Genomic DNA, 23,052 nt, shown 5'->3' on the forward strand with positions numbered 1-23,052 from the left:
CATTCTGAAAAGGAGGATGTTGATGACGAATGGCAATCACAGTGCTGGGTGCTGGTAGTACAATGGCCAGCAAGACACGTGACACTTAGGGCTTAGGGGTATGAACATACAATAAACAGGTAAGGAAAAAAACCCTTATTTTCAGGTGATGATAAATGCCACGAAGGAGAGCAATCGCATACTCAGGTAACACGTAAGCCGTATGGAATGCTTCAAAGGGGTTGTCGGGAAAAGCCTTTCTGGGACATGGGAGTTAGACTCAAAACCTGAAGGAGGGCAGTAAGCCAGCCACCGGACACGCTCCTGCTGCCAAAGCCTGAGGTCGGAATGGGCTGGGGCAAGTGCAGAAGAGAAAGGAGGCAGGGGGTGAAGTGGGAGAAGCAGCGGGATCTGGGGCTGCTGAGTCGAAGTCAGGGTAAGGAGGCTGTACTTTCTGGCGAGGACAGCGAGAAGGCCCTGAAGGGCATAGCAAAGGAGAAATGATTGTTTTATGTTTTAAAATAAGCGTGCCAGCTACCTTGTGGAGAATGGATTGGGAAGGGCATGAGGGAAGGTGAAAGCACCCGTTAGAAGGCTGGTTTGAATAAGGCTATTGCAAGAATTTAAGAATGCTCCGATACACTAAGACTAGGGGCTTGTTAAGGGGAGGATGGGCTATTGCCTGTACATGCCAGCTTCCCTGTAGCCTGTGATTTTTATAAACTCTACATGTATCTGTTTATATATTCAACCTACAACTTCTGTACAAAAAACGTTTATTTTCTGTGTGGGTACTTTTTTTTTTTTTTTAAATAATCCAAATATAGACAAGACATCCACAAAGGCCATATTGTTGAAGACCTATGCATTCACCCTGACCTCAGATGAACAATTCCTCTTTAACTTGTCCATATCTTGTAGGATATTAAAGACTGAAATTAAATTTCCTTTCAAACTTTAACTTCCTAGGCTGAAAAATGTCTGTCTCAAAAAAGCTGCCCCCTTATTAGTATATCTATTTTAGAACCTTCTACCACTCTTTTTTCTAAGTTGACCAGTGGATTTTCTTGAGATGTAGAATTAGCACACCCAAAAAACCCAAACATGGACACTATGTTTTATTTAGTTTCCTTTGGAGCAAAATTTTACCTTGTTTTTTTTGTTTGTTTGTTTGTTTTTTTGTTTTTTTTTTTTTCATCTGTATGATGCTTAAATGGTCAGCAGTTTCTTTCAGCTAGGAACCATGGGAAGTGAGGGAGACACTTGCTTTGTGTGTGTGTGCATGCATGCTGGCTTTGATTACCATGTTTTTACACTTTTAGTCAGGTTTTTATATGTCTTTTCAACTCTTGTTATCCTGTTAAGGATGATTTCATGGTTGGCTGAGTGGTCTCACTGGTGAAATAAGGTTAAATAAGGGATTTAAGTGGTTACATACTGCTGTGTAACAAATTTCCAAACCTAGAAAATTATAACAAGAAGTGTTCATTATCTCACAGCATCTATAGATTAGGAATACAGGAGCATCTTAGCTATTTGGTTCTGCCTCAAGGTCTCTTACAAAGTTGCCATCAAGATGTCTGCCGGGGCTGCAGGCATCTGAATGCTTGAATGCAGCAAAGATTTGCTTACAAGATGGCTCAGTCACATGTCAAAAATTGAAGCTGGCTCTTGGCGGGCAGCCTCAGTTCCTTCACAGGGATGTGTGAGTGTCCTCATGACATGGCAGCTGGTTTCTCCCAGAGCTAAGAAGCCAAGAGCGAATGAGGCAGAAACCACGTATCTGACCTAGCCCCAGAAGTCATATTCCATCACTTATGCAACATTCTATTGGTCACACGGGTCAGCTCTATTCAGTGCACACATAGGCATGAACACCAGGAGGTGAGAATCATCAGGAGCCACCTTGGAGGCTGCCTACTGCAGGATGTAAACTGGAATGGGGAGGAGCAGATCAGGAAGAAGCAGGCCATGGAACCAGACGCCATAGCAAGATCAACCATTTTCCTTTGGGAAAGTCCCACTGGCCAAGTCAGTATCTGGAAAGCATAGCAATACCACTGTTGGAATGTAGGGGACCAACCACCGTGTTACAAAGCTGTGGATCAGGCATCAGAACATGGCATTGATGTCAGAGAAAGGTATTCTGATTCAGTTAGGCACTTAGAAAGACATTTATGATTCACCTGTTTTGTAAATATTTACTAACAACTGTGCACTGAGCACTAAGAATACAGTGGGTAGGTGGACCACCCCCCACCCCCCGCCCCCGTCATCATGAAGCATAGAATCTATGAGGGACAATGTCACCATAATGTGATGAGCTCTGTGATAGGAGAAGTATGGGATGGTGGAGATTTCACAGGAGGAACATTTGAGCAAGAATTGAGATGTGTGGAGGGCTCGGTGGCTCAGTCAGCTGAGCTTCTGACTTTGGCTCAGGTCATAATCTTGCAGTTTGTGAGTTTAAGTCCCAAGTCAGGCTCTCTGCTGTCAACACAGAGCCTGCTTCAGATCTTCTGTCCCCCTCTCTCTCTGCCCTTTCCCTGCTTGTGTGATCTCTCTCAAAAAGAAGTAAAACACTAAAAAAAAAAAAAAAAAAAAAAAAAAACAATTGAGGGGTGCCTGGGTGGCTCAGTCAGTTAAGGGTCTGACTCTTGATTTCGGCTCAGGCCATGATATCACAGTTTGTGAGTTTGAGCCTCACATTGGGCTTCATGATGAGTGTGGAACCTGCTTGGGATTCTCTCTCTCTGCCTCTCTCTCTCTCTCTCAAAATAAATAAATAAATAATTTTTAAATGAATAAAAAAAAAGAATTGGGATGTTGATGGGGGATAAAGGAAGAAGTAATATTGGAATCAAAATTTAAAAAGGAGCTTGCAGCTGAAATACAGGGAGACAGAGAATATTCTAGACCAAGAGAATAGCACATGGAAAGAGAATAGCCCTGTAGTAAGAAAGAACAAGTCCTTCTATAGTAATTAAAAGTGTGGCTGGAGTTAAGCATGCAACACTTAGGAGAGCAAGATGTGAGAATAAAGTTGTAATCCAGTGGCAGGATTTTAGGTTGGGTTAAGGTACAAGACCACAACCCTGGAAGGGAGCAGAAGCCCTGAGGGAGGAAAGCAAAACCCAGCCCCTGAGACACAGGGTTTCTTGGGAGTTCCCCAGAAAGGAACTGTGAGATGGGACAGACATCTGGTGGGAGGTTTTGCCAACTCAAGCGATATCTAAGATGGGAGTTCTCTTGTGATTATTCATTTCGGAAGTGGTCACCCTCACTCCAGTGCTGGGACAGACAGGTCTGGGCATATACCAGGGAGGGGGCCTGAGGTGCAGGATGGCAGGCAAACTAAAAGGGTGAGCCAGCAGATGCACACAGGAGTCCTCAGATAAGAGTGTCAAGAAAATACTGTGCAAGTGGAGGTAAGGGGTGAATAAGGGTTAGGAGCTGAACCCTCAGACTCTAGACACTGTATGTACTGACAGCATCATGGAGTCTGCTTGGGATTCTCTCTCTCCCCTTCTGTCTTTGCCCTTCCCTCACTCACATGCATGTAGGTACTCTCTCTCTCTCTCTGATCTCAATAAATAAATAAACTTTAAAAAAATAAAATAGGGCGCCTGGGTGGCTCAGTCGGTTGAGCGTCCAACTTCGACTCAGGTCACCATCTCATGGTTCATGAGTTCGAGCCCCGCATCAGGCTCTGGGTTAACAGCTCAGAACCTGGAGCCTGCTTCAGATTCTGTGTCTCCCTTTCTCTCTGCCCCTCCCCTGCTCACACTCTGTCTCTCTCTCCTTCAAAAGTAAATAAACATTAACTTTTTTTAAACAAATAAATAAATAAATAAGCTTATTCTAAAGCGATAAAATAAAATGGAAATGTGAGAATTCTTTTTAAAAAAAGAAAGAAATTAATGTCTCCAGAACAGAGAAGATATGTAGATAGCCCTGGAACCTGAAGATAGAGCTGACCTAGGCAGTCAGACTGGATGGTGTTGCCTCAGTTAAGCCAGAGATCTTCAGGATTGGATTTGGAGAGTATGTAGGCTGAGATTTCAAAAATGGCTCCTCAACAGTCCTGATAGTAGGAAAAAATAGGCAGGACCCAGAATCCAACAGCACCTGACCCATGGGAAATCCAAGGCGGTTTTGTATGGTGGTTCCTAAACTTTAGTCTGCATTAGAATAATGCAAACAAAATCCTTGTGCAAATGCAGATTTCTAGGGCCCGCGTCCTGGCACTCCGATTCAGTACGTCAGGAGTGGAAACTCGGCGATCCATATTTTAAGAAGACTTGCTGGTGACTCTGAGGCTAAAAAGTTGGCAGAGCACATGCTGCAAGCAGCTATTTGGAACTTAAAATTGAAGATAGTGGTGAAAGTGTGGGCCTTGCCGCCAGGCTGCACAGATATCAATGCCAAGCTCGGTCACTTCCCACCATCTCCATGGAGGTAAGTCTGTGCCTGTGAAAAAGAGTCATAGTACCCACCTGACTGAGGTGTTATGGAATTAGACAAGTTAACATACGTAAAGTCCAGAGCCTGGTACAGTCTGAATACTCAACTAATGTAAACGATTGTGGACTGCAAAAGCATACCAATATTGCCTGAAAAACAAGCTTAGCAAAATTTACATGTGAAATTCCAAGCCTTGTGGATTTTTGCAGTGCTGCAGATTTATGGTACAACCAAAAACAAGATTTACATCAACGTCGATTTCTGCCTCAACTGATCTTCAAAATACTTCAACATTACTTTCTGCCTATCCTGGAACTTTCAAACGTAGTATAATTACTTGAAAACATTAAAATAGGAAGAAGTTAGAAACAGTATTGGCAACATTGGTTGGGTGGTAGTGAAGATGATGATTGACATTTTGTTACAAGTTTTTTGCCTTTGAGCTGTTACAGGGAAGACAAGGATGATGGCCAATTCCACCTCTGTAATCCTAGGCCATTTCCTCTGTAGGGGTATAAAGCAGATCATACCGCCCCCCCCATTTTTATTACAGAGGAAGCTGGAGGCACAAAGTTTTCATGACTAATAAAAAAGAAAATCAGGATTCAAACACAGCCCTTCAGATGTAATCTAGTTTTTGTTTTGTGTCTTGTGTTGTTTAAACCCACTATACGGTCCTTCTATGCAATAAAAGGAGAGTCTGTTAAAAATAACATTCTAGCTTGACACTGAAGTAGAACTCAGAGAGAAAGAGGGGAAGAAAGCAACACATTAATTTTATGCACATAAGGAATAGTTAGCTAGTGACATCCAAGTATAAATGCTTAGGTAACCACATTTGGGGGATATTTGAGTGGCACAAGAAATGTACATAAAAACCTACACGTATAAAATGTTTTGGAGCCATAAAGATATATAGAAGTAAACTTCATGGCAGTTGTTGAAGCTAACAAAGTAATGTCATATAATGGGGTTATCTGATGGTTGTAAGGAGACAGTGACAAAGGATATTTTCACATCTACTTTTGAAAACATGGAGGATAACTATACTCAGCACTATTTATTGAGCACCACCCTTTGGTAGGAATTTTAGAGAAGCTATCTCATACGGCTCTAAAAACAACCAGGAGAGGTAGGCATTGACCTGAACATTAACAGAAGAGAAATGGAGAATCAGAGTAGTTTGCCCAGGGGCACGGGACTTATAAGTGATGGGGAGAGTTGCTATTTGAACCCAGATCTGTCTAACTCCAGCCCATATGTTCTTGCCCCTACACCAGCTGCTTCAAGTCAACGGAACCAAAAGAATTCTCCGTTCTTTCTCTCTTAATTCTTTAATGCCGAGTTTGCTAAAACCTATTCTTGTTAACTGACGTCTCTCCCAAATCTGCCTCTCCTCATGTGCTTTCTCTCTGTGACTCCCTTGGCAATCATCCCAATCAGCCGGGCTTGACGCCTTTCTTCCATTCATCCTACCCATCCAATCTGTTTGCAAGTCCTGGCAATTCTAATTCCATCTTCATTTTCACACCATTCCCCTATCTAAAGCCTGACAGGAACCACCTACTGCAATGCCTCACTACTTCTAGCTTACTAGGTTGAAATAACCTCTAAAATGGCCCCCGGTGAATCCCACCTATTTATTTACACCCTTGTGTAAGGACTGGGCTTGGTAACTTGCTTTGAATGAGCAGAATAAGCACAGTGAATAGAATATGGCACATGTGATGGGATATCACTCCTGAGATTAGGTTACAAAGAGACTCTGGTTTCCATCTTGCTTGCCCTTTCTTTTTCTCCCTTCCTTTCCCTTGCCTTCCCTTCCCTTTCCTTCCCTGCTTTCTGGTTTAAAACAAAGAAATTTATGGCCTCACTGTTCTGGAGGTCAGAAGTCCAAAATCAAGGTATCAGCAGGGCCATGGTCTCTCTGAGGCACTAGGGAAGGATCTGTTGTGCATTCTTCTTTTCCAGCTGTAGATAGATGCATGACTACAATCCTGAGTTTATCTTCACATAACCTTCTTCACATGCTGTCTACTTGCCCTTTCTTGCTTTCTCACTTGCTGGCTCTGATGGAAGCTGGCTGCCATGTAATGAGCTACCCTATGGAAAGCTTCACTTGACAAGGAAGTGAGGGAGGCCTGTGGCCAAAGACCTTGGAGGAACTGAGGTTCCCAGTCTAATAGCCTGTGAATAGCTGAATGCTACAATAACTACGCCCAAATTTCTCACCTACAGAAACTGAGATAATAAATGCTTGTTGTTTTAAGCTGTTACATTTTGGGATAATTTATTATGCAGCAATAGGTAATGAATATACCTTTAATGGGTATTCCCAAACTTGGGAATAGTATTGTTAATTTGGGGACTGCCAAATCAAACGTTTAGCAATATAATTCTGATTATGTCATTCCATGTTGGAAAACCTTCAATGACCCCTCATTTAGGCCTTAAGAAAATATCTAAGCTTTTCAGCTTAGCAATGAGATGCTTTATCATTAAGTCCCAGCCTACCAGTTAATAATTAATTAAAGGCTTATTTCATAGTTGAAGGCAATAGTGTGTTATTCAGGTATCCACTGAATCCACTCTGTCCTTTAAAGCCTAAATAAGATAGGCTCCAACCATCACTACACAGTCGGTGGAAAAACCACCACCCTCCCCAAGATTTCTATCAATTCCTGGTGGGTTTATGATCTCACAATCACCTCTGGCTTCATTTTTCTCCTGCTGAATTAATTCAGTGTATGGATTTTCTCTCTGTCCCACACATTACTGTTCCACATCATGTCAACCCAGATGTAGAAATGTAGAAATTGGTCCTGTTCCTTCACACACACACACACACACACACACACACACACAACCACATCTATAAACAAGACTGTTGTATGGCGTAGACTTTGCTAAATTTTGAAAATTTGCTTCACATCTCAAATAATTTAGATTGAATTTTAGACATCACTATTAAAATATTTTGGGAAGTTAGAAAATAAAAACATAAATTAATTTTGGTCTGTATTTGCATAAACACTGGAAAGATACCCTAAAAACTAAAACAGAAATTACCTGGGGGTGGGGGACGGTGGAATGGAGTAGATGGGGGCAAAAGTTGGACTAAGGCATTTCACTGAACATATTGTTCTGATTTATGAACCATATAAATGTTTTTTCCCAGAAGATTAAAGTAAAAAAATAATAATTTAATTTAAAAAATCATTTAAACCCTGTTGGGAATTTCTCAGTGGCCACATCATCCTGCTGGATTCTGAATCCCCCCTCTTATTTCTCCTCCTTAAGCATTCCTTCAAGGACTGAATCAGTTCCTGCTCCAATTTGGATTTTTCTCACTCCCAATTCAATTCAATTATCTTTTGTCCCACTCTCAGATTCATCTCTAAGGCTACTTTTGTGCATTAAAAACTCACAAACGGGGGCACTTGGGTGGCTCAGTCGGTTAAGCATCCAACTTCTGTCCAGGTCGTGATCTCACAGTTCCTGAGTTTGAGCCCTGCGTCAGGCTCTGTGCTGACAGCTCAGAGCCTGGAGCCTGCTTTGCATTCTGTGTCTCTCTCTCTTGCTGCCATTCCCCTGCTCACGTTCTGTCTCTCTCTCAAAAATAAATAAACATTAAAAAAAAAAACAACATCACAAATGTACTGATATACACAAAGTACAAAAGAAGACCTAAGAGCAGTACTTTCCAATGCAATTCCAATGCACCTTCCCATCCAGGATACAGAATAAGATGAGGGTGATGGAGAGGAGTTGTCAATGGGGCCGTGTTACCACAGACATGTTGGAAGGTGGGAACCCAATGGGTGAGGTGAAAGGAGAGCAAAGGCAAATGGTGCTTATCACACAACTTTGCTTGGGACCAAGCAGACCACACCCCCTGGCTTCTCACGCTGTCTTTGCTGGGCATGTGTGTGCTGGGTAAGCTAACAAAACAAACTGCCACTAATGACATACGTTGTTCAAGTGACTTCCAATTCAGTAGTGTGACTTTAAAACATCATAAGTTTTTTTTTTTTTTTTAATTAAGCAGGAATTTGAACTGGCATTTCACACAAAAGAATGTACAAATGGCTAATAAACATATGAAAAGGTGCTCAATTGCACCTGGGTAAATGCAAATCAAATACATAATGAGATATACGAAGTGCTCATCAGAAAAGCTAAAATGTAGCAGACAATCCGGAGTGTTGGCAAGGTTGTAGAGGCCCGCTGGTGGAGGTGTAATTTGGTGCAACCACCTTGGAAAACTAGCAGCGTCTACTAAAGCTGAGCTTCTGCACCATATGAATATTCTGACTCAGCTAGTTCACTCTTAGGTATATTCCAAGCACATATGTGTACATATTCATGGTGATACTCTAACATTGTACCTTATGTTAAATTCAACTACATTTTTAAATATGATCGGAGATATTTAAAACCCACGGTCTTACTGCTTATTTTATTCTGCTCCTCAGTCATCTGTGTGACCTGCCCACTTCACCTCTTTGGGCCTCATTTTCCTCAGATATTGAATGAGGAAGCTGTAAATCACCAATCCCAGACCGAAGGTCTTCCAGCCCCAGATGACCGGAAGGACGGGTGAATACTTCTGGAAGTAGTGTGGCACAGCCCTGCTCAAGCTACGAGGCAGTAGGCAAGCCTAATCGTGTCCAGAACAAAGCCAGTACCAGGAGTGGAGCGTTTTGTGGTGTGCACAGGTAGGGGGATTAATTTGTAGCCAAGGGTAAAAGTAGTTCCTGACTTCTACCAACTGGAGAAACTGGGAAATTGAGAGTAGCCCAGAGTGTCCCTTCCTCCTCTTGCCTGTGCCAGGAAACTGAGACATAGCTCCACCCATTGTGGACAGCGTCTTCTGGCTCTATCCAATCAGAAGGGTTGGAGACATCTCCTGGAAGCAGTGTAACCCAGCAGCACTGGAACTGAGGTGAATAGGCAAAACTGGCAGATTGCAGAGCAAAGCCAGTGAGCCTCTTCAGGTGGGAAACTTGGAATGTGGGTTGGCTTGAGTTAAGGCAGCAAATAATGAACTTTACCAGCTTTAGAGTTACTTCTGCTGCTCCCAGATAGAAAATCTAATTCATATCCCTGTTCATCATTGAATACAGCCTTCAGCCTGCTCAATCAGGGAAACTAACCATAGCACACAAAACTGTATAGCCCATTCAACAGCACTATGTACAGTGGCACTTGAACAGAGAGCACAGCCCATGGCTTTCCTATGTGCAGAGCAAAACTAGTGACCTCATCTGACCAGGGAGTTCAGTGCACACTAGGGCCTGATTTAAGCTCCCAAACAATGAGCTGTACAGGTCCTGAACTCTGTGGTCCCACGGCATGAAAGCTAATGGATAACCCCCATCTATAACTGAATATAGTACCCAGTCCCAACCATCTAGTAAGCCTGACCAGAGAATCCAGGCAACTGCAGAGCCCATCCTACAACTCACTTGGGCAGGAATCAAGCCAGCAGTCCTATCCAGCTGTTCTCAGCCTGTGGCTCCCCCCACCCCTATCCACAGAGCTCAAATAGTTGCCTTACCCCAAAATAGCCCATAATAGCAGCTCCCACCTGTCCAAGGACATTACCAGCAAATACACCCAGAAACCCAAACTGAGCTGACTGTGAGAGAACTTTCTATGCCAAAGTGAACCTGTAAAGTTTGGGAGAGGAACCCAGTTACCCAAATGCACAGATACCAACACAAAGAATCAAGGATCACAGGGCGCCTGGGTGGCTCAGCTGGTTAAGCATCCAACTTCGGCTCAGGTCATGATCTCCTGGTTTGTGGGCCTGAGCCCCATATGGGGCTCTGTGCTGACAGCTCAGAACCTGGAGCCTACTTCGGATTCTGTGTCTCCCTCTCTCTCTGTGCCCCTCCCCCACTCACACTCTGTCTCTCCCTCTCTCAAAACCAAATAAACATTAAAAAATTTTTTTTAATTAAAAAAAAAAGAATCAGGATCACAAAAATTCAGGTAAATATGACACCACGAAGGGAAAATTATAAAGCTCAAATAACTCACCTTAAAAGAAAAGAAAATAGAGATCTACAAACTGTCAGACAAAAAATTCAGAATAACCCTCAGAGTTTGGGAATTTTCCTCAGAAAACTCCTAAGGAGGAGTTCGAAAACTCTTCTGGAGTTCCTCAGAGTTCAGAAATTTTAGTGAACTACAAGAAAACACAGATAACTAAACAAAATTAGGAAAAAAACTAAATAAAATTAGGAAAACAATGCACGAACAAAATGAGAAATTTGACAAGGAAATAGCAACCATCAAAAACAAACAAAACCACAGACATCTTAGAGTTGAATAATTCAATAACTGAAGAATTCAGTAGAGAATTGCAAAAGTAGATCAGTGATCTGGAATATAAAGTATTAGAAATTATCCAGAGGAGCAAAAAGGAAAATAATTTTTTTAAAAGTAAATAAAGCCTATGGGAATTTTAGGACACAATGAAAAGAAAAAATATTTGCATTATGGGAATTTCACAAGGAGAAAAGAAAGAAAAGGGAACAGAAAGTATATTTAAAGCAGTAATGGTTGAAAACTTCCTGAACTTGGGGAGAGAAATGAACATCCAGATCCATTATACACATTGTAATTAAATTGTCAAAAGGCAAAGACAAAGAATTTTAAGAGCAGCAAGAGAAAAGAAAGAAGTTACATACAAAGGAACCCCCATAAGACTAGTTGTAATTTTCTTAACAGAAACTTTTCAGGGCAGGAGAGAAAGGGATGACATATTTAAAATATTGAAACTGTCAACCAAGAAGTCTCTACTTGGCAAAGTTGTCCTTCAGAAATGATAAAAATTTTCCCAAACAAAAAAGCTGAGAGAGTTCATTGCCATCAGAGCTGCCTTACAAGAAATACTAAAGGAAGTTCTTTGAGTGGAAGTAAAAGAATGCTAATTAACACCGTTAAAGCATAAAGAGGTAGTGTAAATATCACTGGTAATAGTAAATATATAGTCATAGATTCAACAACATAGTAATTCATAATTACTTACATAATTCACTTACAACTCTAGTTTAAAAGTTAAAAAAAATGTAGTAAAAATAACCAAAACTATAATAGTATGTTATTAGTAACACAGTATAAAAACATGTGAATTATAACAGCAATCATTTAAAATGTGAAAGGAACGGGGTGCCTGGGTAGCTCAGTCGGTTGAGCGTCTGACTCTTGATTTCGGCTCAGGTCATGATCCCAGAGTCATGGGACAGAGCCCCACATCAGGCTCCTTGCTGAGTGAGGAGCCTGATTAAGATTCTCCCTCTGCCCTTCTCCCCTGCTCACACTCTCTCTCTCTCTCTCTCTCTCTCTCTCTCTCTCTCTCAAATAAGAAAGAAAGAAAGAAAATATATGAAGGAAAGAAGTAGCAATGTGAAGTTTACTAATTTTATTGAAGTTAATTGCAATCAGTTTTTAAAAAGGTGTTATATATTTAAGATTTTATGTAAGCCTCATGGTGGCTACAAAGGAAAATCCTATAGTAATTACACAAAAGAACAAGATAAAGAAATAAAAACACACTCATACTAAAAGACATCCAAAAAAACCCAAAAAACAAAAAACAAGAAAAGATAGCAGGATAAGAAATGAGAAACAATGGATCTACAAAACAACCAGAAAACAATTAACAAAATGGCAATAGTAAGTTCTTACCTATAGATAATTATTTTAAACATAAAAGGATTACATTCTCCAATTAAAAGACATAGAATGGCTGAGTGGATTGAAAAAAGGAAGATACAATAATATGCTGCTTATAAGAGACTCATTTTAGCCTCAAAGACACATATACACTGAGAGTGAAGGGATGGAAAAGACATTTTGAGCAAATAGTAATCCCCATAAAGCTGTACTTATTTCAGACAAAATAGACTTTAAATTGAAAAGGATAAAAGGAGACAAAGAAAATAATTATGTAATGATAAAGGGGCAATACATCAAGAAGAGACAACAATCATAAATATTTATGCACCCAATATGAAAGCACCTACATATATAAAGCAAAAACTAACAGAACTAAAAGGACAAATAAATTGCAATACAATAATAGTTAAGGACTTTACTGCTTCACCCTCACAAATGGAGAGATCATCTAGACAGAGAATCAATATGGAAACAGCGAATTTAAACAGCACTATAGACCAAATGGATCTTACAGATCTATACAGAATATTCTATCCAACAACAGCAGAATACACATTCTTCCCAAATTCACATGAAACATTTTCTAGGATAGACCATATGTTAGGCCACAAAACAAGTCTCAGCAAACTCAGGAAGATTGAAATCATACCAAGTATCTTCTCTGACCACCATGGCATAAAACCAGAAATCAACAAGAGGAAAACTGGAATATTCATGAACACATGGAAATTAAATGACAGTCTTCTGAACAACCAATGGAGCAAAGAAGAAACTCAAGAGGAAATAAAAATGTTTCTTTTTTAAAAAAAATTTTAAAAATGTTTTTATTTATTTTTGAAGGAGAGAGAGACAGAGCATGAGCCAGGGAGGAGCAGAGAGAGAGGGAGACATAGAATTTGAAGCAGGCTCCAGGCTCTGAGCTGCCAGCACAGAGCCTGATGTGGGGCTCGAACTCACAAACCGTGAGATCATGACCTGAGCCGAAGTCAGACGCTCAACCAACTGAGCCACCCAGGCGCCCCAAATGTTTCTTGAAATAAGTGAAAATGGAAACAAAACATACCGGAACTTGTGGCATGCAACAAAAACAATTCTAAGAGGGAAGTTCATAGCAATAAACACCTACATTAAGAAGCAAGAAGAATCCCGAATAAACAACCTAACTCTATATCTTAAGACACTAGAGAAAGAAAAACAAACTAAGCCCAAAGTTAGCAGAAAAAAAACAATAAAAATTAAAGCAGAAATAAATGAAATACAGAATAGAAAAAAATAGAAAAGATTAACCAAACTAAGAGTTGTTTCTTTGAAAGTATTTTTTTAATTGACAAACCCTGAGCTAGACTAACCAAGGGAAAAAGAGAAAGTTCCCAAGTCAACAAAACAAATTAAAAAGGAAACATTACAACTAATTACACAGAAATTCAACGGATCATAAGAGGCTACTATTAACAACTATATGCAACAAACTGAACAACCTTGAAAAATTCGTAGAAGTATACAACTTTCCAAGACTGAATCAGGAAGAAATAGAAAATCTGAATAACCCAATTATTAGCTGGAAGATCAAAGCAGTAATTAAAAATCACCCAATAAAGAAAAGCCCAAGACCAGACAGTTTTACTGGTGAATTTTAGCAAACATTTAAAGAAGAATTAACACCAATCTTTCTCAAATGCTTACAATAAATTAAGGAGGGAACACTCCCAAACTTATTTTACAAAGCCAGTATTATCCTGATACCAAAGTTAGAAAAGGATATTACTACAAAACAAAACTTCAGGACAATATCCTTGATGAATATGGTTGTAAAAATTCTCAATAAAATACTCCACACTGAATTGAACAGTACTTTAAAAGCATTATATACCACGATCAAGTGGGATTTATCCCTGGGATGCAAGAATGGTTCAACATATGCAAATCAATTATTATAATACATCATATTAATAGATTGGGTAAGATTGGGTGCCCACTCTCATCACTCCTATTCAACATAGTACTAGAACTCCTAGCTAAAGCAATCAGGCAAGATAGGGAAATAAAAGGCATCAGAATTGGAAAATTGTCTCTATTTGAAGATGACATGATTTTATATATAGAAAATCTTAAAGACTCCACAAGAAAACTGCTAGATCTAATCAATAAATTTAGTGTAGTTGCAGGATACAAAATTAATATAAAAATCGGTAGTGTTTCTCTACACTAACAACAAATCTTCTGAAAAAGAAAGAAATTAATTGCATTTACAATATCATCAGCACCAATAAAATGCCTAGGAATATATTTAACTAAAGAAGTGAAAGATCTCTACTCTGAAAACTATAAGATATTGATTAAATAAATTGAAGAAATAGAAAAGTACCCTATATTCATGGGTTGAAAGAATCAATACTATTAAAACATCAACACTACCAAAGCCATCTATAGATCCAGTGCAATTTATATTAAGATTTTAATGGCATTTTTTACACAAGTAGACAAACAATCCTGAAATGCATATGGAACCACAAAAAGACCTTGAAGAGCCAAAGCAATCCTGAGAAAGAAGACCAAAGCAGGAGGCATCATTCTTCCTGATTTCAAGCTATACTATAAAAGCCACAGTCATCAAAACAGTATAGTACTAGCATAAAAACAGACAAATAGCCCACTGGAGCAGAACTGAGAGCCAGGAAGAAACCCAAGCATTTTTGGTCAACTAATATTTGGCAAAGGAGCCAAGAATAATCAATGGAGAAAAGACAGTCTTTTCAATAAATGGTGCTGGAATGATTGCATATTGTCATGTAAATGAATGAAACTGGACCCAGGTCTTACACCACTTACAAGAATTAACTGAAAATGGATTAAAGACTTAAATGTAAAACGTAAACTCCTAGGGGAAAAAAATAGGAATAAAGCTCCTTGACATAGGTCTTGGTAATAATTTTTTGGATATAACACCTAAAGTACAAGCAACAAAATTAAAAGTAAACACTTAGGACCACATTAAAAAACTTCTACATGGGAAAAGAAGCCATCAACAAAATGCAAAAACAACCTACAGAGTAGGAAAAAATATTTGCAAATTATATATCTGATAAGGGGTTAATTTCCAAAATATATAAAGAACTCATACAACCCAATAGCAAAAAAAAAGCCAAGTAACCCAATTTAAAAATGGGCAAAGGATCTGAAGAGACATTTCTCTAAGGAAGATATACAATAGCCCAACAAGGATATTCAAAGATGCTCATCACTAGTCGTTAGGGAATGCAAATTAAAACCATAAAGAGGTATCACCTCACGCCTATTAGAATAGCTATCATGAAAAAAAATAAATAAATGCTGGCAGGATGTGGAGAAAAGAGAACACTTGTACACCATTGGTGGGAAGGTAAATTGGTGCAGCCACTATGGAAACAAGATGAAGTATCCTAAAAAAATTAAAGATAGAACTATCATATGATCCAGCAATTCCACTTCTGGGAATATATCCAAAGAAAATGAAACTTGAAAAGCTATCTGCAACGCCATGTTTGTAGCAGTGTTATTTACAGTAGCCAGGACATAGGAAAAACTTAATTGTCCATCAGTGGATGAATAGATAAATTATGCAATGGAATATTACTCAGCCATTAAAAAAAAACAAGGAAATCCTACCACTTGTAATAACCTTGAAGGCATTGTGCTAAGGAAAATATATCAGAGAAAATAAATACCATGTGATCTCACTAACATACAGAATCTAAAACAAAACAAAACAAAAACAAAACAGTCAAAAACAAAAAATCAAACTCATAAAAAAGAGATTAGACTTGTGGTTGCTTGCCAGAGGTCAGGGAGTGGGGAGTGAAGAAGGTAGTCAAAAGGTAGAAACTTCTGGTTTTAAGATAAATAAGTGCTAGGGATGCAATGTACCACATGATGACTGTAGCTAACACTGCTGCATGATGTATAGGAAAGTTATTAAGAGAGTAAATCCTATGAGTTCTCATCACAAAAAGAATTTTTTCCTTTTTTCTTTTTTTCTTTCTTTTCTTTCTATTGTATCTATATGAAAAGATGAATATGTAAGCTGAATGTATAGTGGTGATAATTTCATACTACCTGTAAATCAAACTATCAGGCTGGACACCTTAAACTTATACAGTGATATATGTCAATTATTTCTCAAAAACAAACAAACAAACCTGGAAAGGAAAAGAACTTGTTGAACTAATTAACTCATTTAAGAATGTTAATACTATCAAGTCACACCTAATACTGCAAAAGAAATCTAGTATTGAAATTTCTTTAAAACATCTCAATCAAATGACCGAGAGACCATCGTTATTTGATAGCTCAATATGTTAGCGCATTAGGGTTTGTGATAAGACAACTAAAGCGATTGAATCTGGTAATTACTGTACCATGGAGCTCTCACCTAGAGAGAATGACCATGAACATCTGAGAAAGTGTGTGTTAGTTTCTGAGGCTGAACTGAACTCCTTTCCTAAGTAGGGCAGTAGGAATGAGGCAGAAGAGCTGACTTATTTGTCTCATGTTGGTCTTCTTTCCCTCTCTGGCCTCCTGGGTGTAACAGATGCAAAAGAAAGGCTTTGCACAGTTATAGCTAAGCCAGGAGAACCGTCCCCAGGGAGGGTTCAGTTAACCTTCATTAGTTGCTAACTATCTTTTGCAGGTTGTTTCTAAATTAAGTTCTGTAGATTAGTGGCTTTCAGTCTTTCCATGCACGAAGCAGACTGTTCTTGCTCCTGTGAGTAATCCCTAAGGAAGTCATAGCCACAATGATCCATGCGGGGGTGAAAGCTAAACTCAAGACCGGAGGGGTTTTTAGGGTAATAAGATTTTATTTTATGTCATTTTCAGTTAGGAATGTAACATAATGATGTAGAATGCTAGCCAATTAAAATGCAGTTACTGTTCAAACAAGAGCCTTTACAGAATGACTTACAAAGAAAAGACAGTGTGTCTGTTTCATCTGACATTTGGCTATCAGCCACAAAGACCATGGGGGTAAATGGAGAACCTCCTTCCCTGGTTGTCTCAGATTTCACTCTATCTGGAAACATAAATGTCAGACCTCTTGTTCCAGGTGGAGTTTCTTTGATTCACAGCAGAATTTTATCTTGCCATGAATTGTAGTTGCATTGCCAAGGATGAAAAAGGATGTGAAATTGGACATGTTTTTGCTGAATTTGTTACAAGGCACCATAATTTTGAGGTCAGCCTTACTGGAAAGCAATCTGGAAATATGTATTCAAAGTTTCAAAATTGGCCTGTCCTTTAACCAAGAAACTGAACTTCTGGAAAATTAATCTAAAGAAACAGATAAAGATTTGTTTTAAATATGTACCTCCAAGAATATTTGTATGAGAACAATTTGTAGCAATGAAAAGTCAGAAATAACCTAAATGCTCAACAATAGAGGGTCGGTTAAGTCAACTTTGGTCCAGCCATATCCTTGAGTACTATTCAACTCTTCAGAGTGATGTCATACAAAAATTATGTATTGAAATAAAAAGATATTCTCTATATATTTTTTTAAAATTGTATCTTATGCCCATTTTTGTAAGAAAAACAAATGGCTAAAATGTGTTGAATATTTACTTTGCACTAACATTCATATGCATCTTCATATTTAATCCTAATGCAGTTCTATGAAGTAGATATTAACATTGCTACTACCTTCACTTTACAAATGATGAATGTTCTCAAGGTCACATAAGTAGTAAATGTCAGAGAGAGACAGAGAGAGAGAGAGAGAGAGAGAGGAGGAGGGGGAGAGTAAGGACAGAGAGAGATTGGGAGGTATAGATTAGTATATTACATTGTAAAGGATCTGCTCCAAGATGTCAAAAGCTGTTATCTATGATTATATGGGATTATGAATATTGTTGTTTCCTTCTTTTTGTGCATGTATTCTGGGTTTTTTTTTTTCCTATAATGAGACTGATTTGGTTTCATAATTAGAATTGCTTAGTCTATCAAACATCTTTTCTTTTCCTTGATCCTTTTCAAGATAGCCTCATATGTATGGGAGAGAGCACTGGCTCCTGTGACTTCTTGGTTACAGGGCTGGTGGGGAGGGCAAGAATTCATGAAGAATCCTCTAGATCTTGCCAAGCTCTGTTGCAGAGTGGCTGGTCCCAGCTGCTCCTTGGACTGGTGAATAGAGAGATAAAATGAGTCCAATTTGACTTGTGGATAAATCAGATAAGTGGATAAATATCCACTACTAATGACTACATGGTCTTTGGTCATTGGGTTGTCCATTCTCAGAGGCCTCCTTTTCCCAACACCAGACTTTGCTCACCAATGATGCTCTAAGAAACACTGTGCTCCTCTAAGTCAGCACCTGGGCACATTTGCACCCCATGAAAATTCTGTGTAAACTGAGGCTTTACCTCTTTTTTTTTTTTTTTAATTTTTTTTTTAACGTTTATTTATTTTTGAGACAGAGAGAGACAAAGCATGAATGGGGGAGGGTCAGAGAGAAGGAGATACAGAATCTGAAACAGGCTCCAGGCTCTGAGCTGTCAGTACAGAGCCCGATGCGGGGCTCGAACTCATGGACCATGAGATCATGACCTGAGCCGAAGTCGGCTGCTCAACCGACTGAGCCACCCAGGCGCCCCTTTACCTCTTTTTTTAATTGTGTTAAGAACAGATAACATGGGGTGCGTGGCTGGCTCATTCAGTAGAGCATTTTGATCTCGGGGTTGTAAGTTTGAGCCCCATGTTGGGTGTAGGGATTACTTAAAAAAAATCTTAAATATATATATATATATATATATATATATATATATATATATATATATGTTTAATAACAGAGAACATGAGATCTATCCTTTTAGCAAATTTTTAAGTGTACAATACGGTATTGTTAACTGTAAACTCAGTGGCATACAGCAGATCTCTAGAACTTACTCATCTTGCATAACTGAAATTTTATACTTTATATAAAGTTTTATATGGACAGTAACTCTCCATCCCCCGCCCAAGCCCTTCTACTTTCTGCTCCTATGAGTTTGACTATTTTACCTTATTATTTTTTTAATTTTTTAACATTTATCCATTTTTTCCAATATATGAAATTTATTGTCAAATTGGTTTCCATACAACACCCAGTGCTCATCCCAAAAGGTGCCCTCCTCAATACCCATCACCCACCCTCCCCTCCCTCCCACCCCCCATCAGCCCTCAGTTTGTTCTCAGTTTTTAAGAGTCTCTTATGCTTTGGCTCTCTCCCACTCTAACCTCTTTTTTTTTTTCCTTCCCCTCCCCCATGGGTTTCTGTTAAGTTTCTAAGGATCCACATAAGAGTGAAAACATATGGTATCTGTCTTTCTCTGCATGGTTTATTTCACTTTTGAGAGACAGAGTGTGAGTGAGGGAGGCACAGAAAGAGAGGGAGACACAGAATCTGAAGAGACTCTAGACTGTGAGCTGTCTGAACAGAGCCTGATGTGGGGCTCGAACTCACAAACCATGAGATCATGACCTGAGCTGAAGTGGGACGTTTAACTGACTGAGCCACCCAGGCGCCCCTAAAGGTATAATCTCTCAAGCTCACTCCTGCTGGTACCTCTCCACTATCTCTCTGAATCTTCCTGGAAGACATCACAAATCTGGCTTCTCTTAGCACCTTGTACCCTTTCTCCAGCATGCTCAGGCGAGTAGGATTCCTCCAGGTGGTTCCTTCCCTGTCACCATCTGCATCTCCCTTCTTCTCTTACAGCCCATCCCCAGATGAACGAAATCTTTCCTTTATTCTTTTTTTCTGTCAGATCAGCACTTTCCTTTCATAAATCTTTATGAAGAGGTGCACCAGGCCTGATTCACGATATGCTAAAGGTGAAGACGTTGGAATGTTACAATTTTCTCTTTCTAAAATGACTACCTTCCAGAATTGTTATTGCAAAATTATGTTTAGGCGCCAGAAGAGGAATATTAACTCTTTATCTCTCTTGATATTCCTTCTGCAACAATTTGAAAACCTCCCTAATGAATCAGTCAGAGGTATCAAATGAGTTTCTTCAGAAGATATAGTTCAAGAAAATTCAAAGACCTAATATTTATATTTCCCTAGTACATTGTTACAGAAAAGATTGAAATCTGGCATAACGATTATATAATTAGGGAACAGGACAAGTTATGTGGGCTTCCGGAGTTACAGAAAACATCTCAGTTAGTGAGGGTTTGAGAAAAATGATCAGATGCTTTGTCTTTCTATAAACATCTGGAAAAAATATTCTGAGAACACTCTCTGAGAATGCTAGGTAGTGGTGTTCAATGAAGGAGAGTTGGAACAGAAAGGCAAATTTGAAAATAGTCGTAAAAAAGTACTAAATGAAACACGTAGGATACTTTGAAAGAAAAGTCAAGAAGCCAACTCAGAAGTTAAGGAACTGAAAGAGATGATAGTAGAGAACCATATGCAACTACTTGCAACAAAAGTTGTCAAGTACAAGGAGCTTGATCTTTGAGGTCAAACAGAACACGAATTAAATGCAGCTTTGCTAGTTACTGACTATGTGACAACCAGAAGTGATCAATCCTGTCTCTTGCCAACCATTTATTCATCTAAAAGATGGGGCCCCTGGGTGGCTCAGTTGGTTAAGTGCCCAACTCCTGATTTCAGCTCATGTCATGTTCTCATAGTTGTGAGATTGAGCCCTGCATCAGACTCCATGATGATCATGCAGCCTGTGTAAGATTCTCTCCCTCTCTTCCTCTGCACTTCCCATGCTTACGCTCTCTCTCTCTCTCTCTCTCTCTCTCTCTCTCTCAAAATACAAGACTTCCTAAAGAAAAGAAAAGAAAAAATAAAAGATAGAGATGATAATATCTAACTCATTGAATTATACAGAGAATAAAAATCAGATAATGAGTAAATGACATATGTAAGTTCTTCAAAGTAATGTGGGGCATATAATACCTGTTCAGTAAGACTGGCTAAACACATATCATCATCATCATCATCATCATCATCATCGTCATCATCACTACCACTATCATTAGAAAAGGCACAGAATATCTGAAAAACAACTAGAAAAAAAGGTTATGGTCCAGGCTTAGGAGAAGCCATGTGAGATCATCGCAAGAATGATGAGTGAGAGCCACAAAAGAAGATAGGAGATAAGCCAGACACTTAAGAAACTCCAAGAGAAAGCACAAGGAAAATGGGGATATATATGATTTCCTTATGGATATGGAACCAGATGTGGCAGTAAATCCAGAGTCTATACAACTGAGTTTAAAAAGGTCATCTTGCTTCCTCTGCTGAGTCACACAACTCTGAAACAAGAGAGGAAGAAGAGGAAGAAGAGGGGAAAAACAGCACCCACTATAGTTGGATTTTACACTGATCACGATAAGAGCCATGAAATCCTAAATGCATCCTCCGCACATGTGGCTTCAATATCCAGAACATGAAGCCCTCTCTGAACACAGGATATGTTGCAACCTGGATGTTCTCCTGGAGCTTCGACACAGGGCCTCTTCCTCCCATCCTGGTCTTCATTTCTTTGTCTGCCTGTGCAAGAGAGTTTTAACTATTGCAAAACCTTTACGAATTGCTACGCCTGGTGCTGTGCTAGGGACATGGCTTCTGACACTCATGGGAGCAAGATGGCCTAATGTTTGGGACTGGCATGCCAAGAAAGGGGAAGGGTGCCACAGTGAGGCTTAATCTGTGAGAGCCCCCCTTCAGGCACAGTACCTAGGAGAGGTGTTCAATATTTGCCCTTTGTTTAAACCTGCTATTTTTTGATGTTTCACTGCACTTCTTCAAATTTGTGGAGCCTTGTTTCTAGCCTACAGTGTGGCAGGTCCAGGACCCCACAATGAATATGCTGACGAATTACTGCCTTCTTCCTTGGGCTCTCTTGTCTCGGAGCCTGGCATAACTATGTGACCAATTAGCAGGTGCGTCTGCTGTCTGGTTTGTTGTCTACTTCTCCACCAGGCAGGAAAGCTTTATTTGGGAACATTCTATCCTTGCATGAATAATTTTGCTTACCTCTGCCAACAGCCCAATATATATGTCTGTTCCCACACTGCATATAGGTCCACAGCTGAGCTGCTATAATTATGATTGGGAATTATTTTTGATCTAAACTAATATTACTATTTGCCTACAATGTATTTTTAGGAGAGGGGAGCTGAAATGTCTCATCTTCATTAATGCAAACCTGTATGTAAAGAGGAGATACAGAAAAAAGCAATTTGCACATTCAGAGAACTTGGAAATGAAAGTTTGCATTATTTATACTATAAGAATGCTTTTCTCCCACAATAGAACTCCAGAAATCCTTTATTCAAATCACTTACTGTGATATAAATATTGCGGATAAAAGTACTAGCCTTTGGTTTTTTCTATCCTCCAATTCTCAAAGCTATGTGTTCATTTAATTAATGCTTCATGCCTCAAATCACATTTATTAGCATATGAAAACACAAGTCAGGTTCAAATCCCCAAACACTTCTGAAACTCAAACACAATCATGAAATCCGAAGTCAGTTCAATTTATTAGTGATCAGTATTTGTTAAGAAATTGCTAGTCTCGTTCCATTCCATTCAGTTCAACAAATAGAATGTATCATGCCAGGCAGAGGGGAAACAAAGGTGTCCTCAAAGACTTGAAGGTCTCCTGGGGAGACTGGAGCATGAACGGATCATTTCAACCCGAAGGTTAAGTGCTCTCATTGGCCTTTGCACAAGTTGCTATGGAAACATGGAGAGGGAACATTTTACCAGTCGGCCATTTGGAGAAGATCTGGACAAAATGTCCACCAGAACTAAGATGTGAAAGTTGTATATGAATTGATCAGGCCAGTGGGGACGATGGGCATGTGCATTCCAGCAAAGGAATTTACCCTTATATGTGAAGTGTGAGTGAGGAAATGACAGTAGGTCAGGTCAGAGTTTTA

General features: G+C 39.3%; 1 long non-coding RNA gene across 1 annotated transcript in view; it reads left to right on the forward strand.

Moving 5' to 3' along the window:
* The first annotated feature begins 9,039 nt into the window (after positions 1–9,039).
* Positions 9,040–23,052, forward strand: part of LOC132692278 (uncharacterized) — a 37,883-nt gene continuing 23,870 nt past the window's right edge. The window contains exon 1 of the long non-coding RNA XR_009616274.2: positions 9,040–9,388. This is a non-coding gene — a long non-coding RNA (uncharacterized LOC132692278). The remainder of the gene's footprint in view (positions 9,389–23,052) is intronic.

The sequence above is a fragment of the Panthera onca genome, chromosome B1 (genome assembly GCF_046562875.1).
Source record: "Panthera onca isolate mPanOnc1 chromosome B1, mPanOnc1 haplotype 2, whole genome shotgun sequence".
Taxonomy (NCBI): Eukaryota; Metazoa; Chordata; class Mammalia; order Carnivora; family Felidae; genus Panthera; species Panthera onca.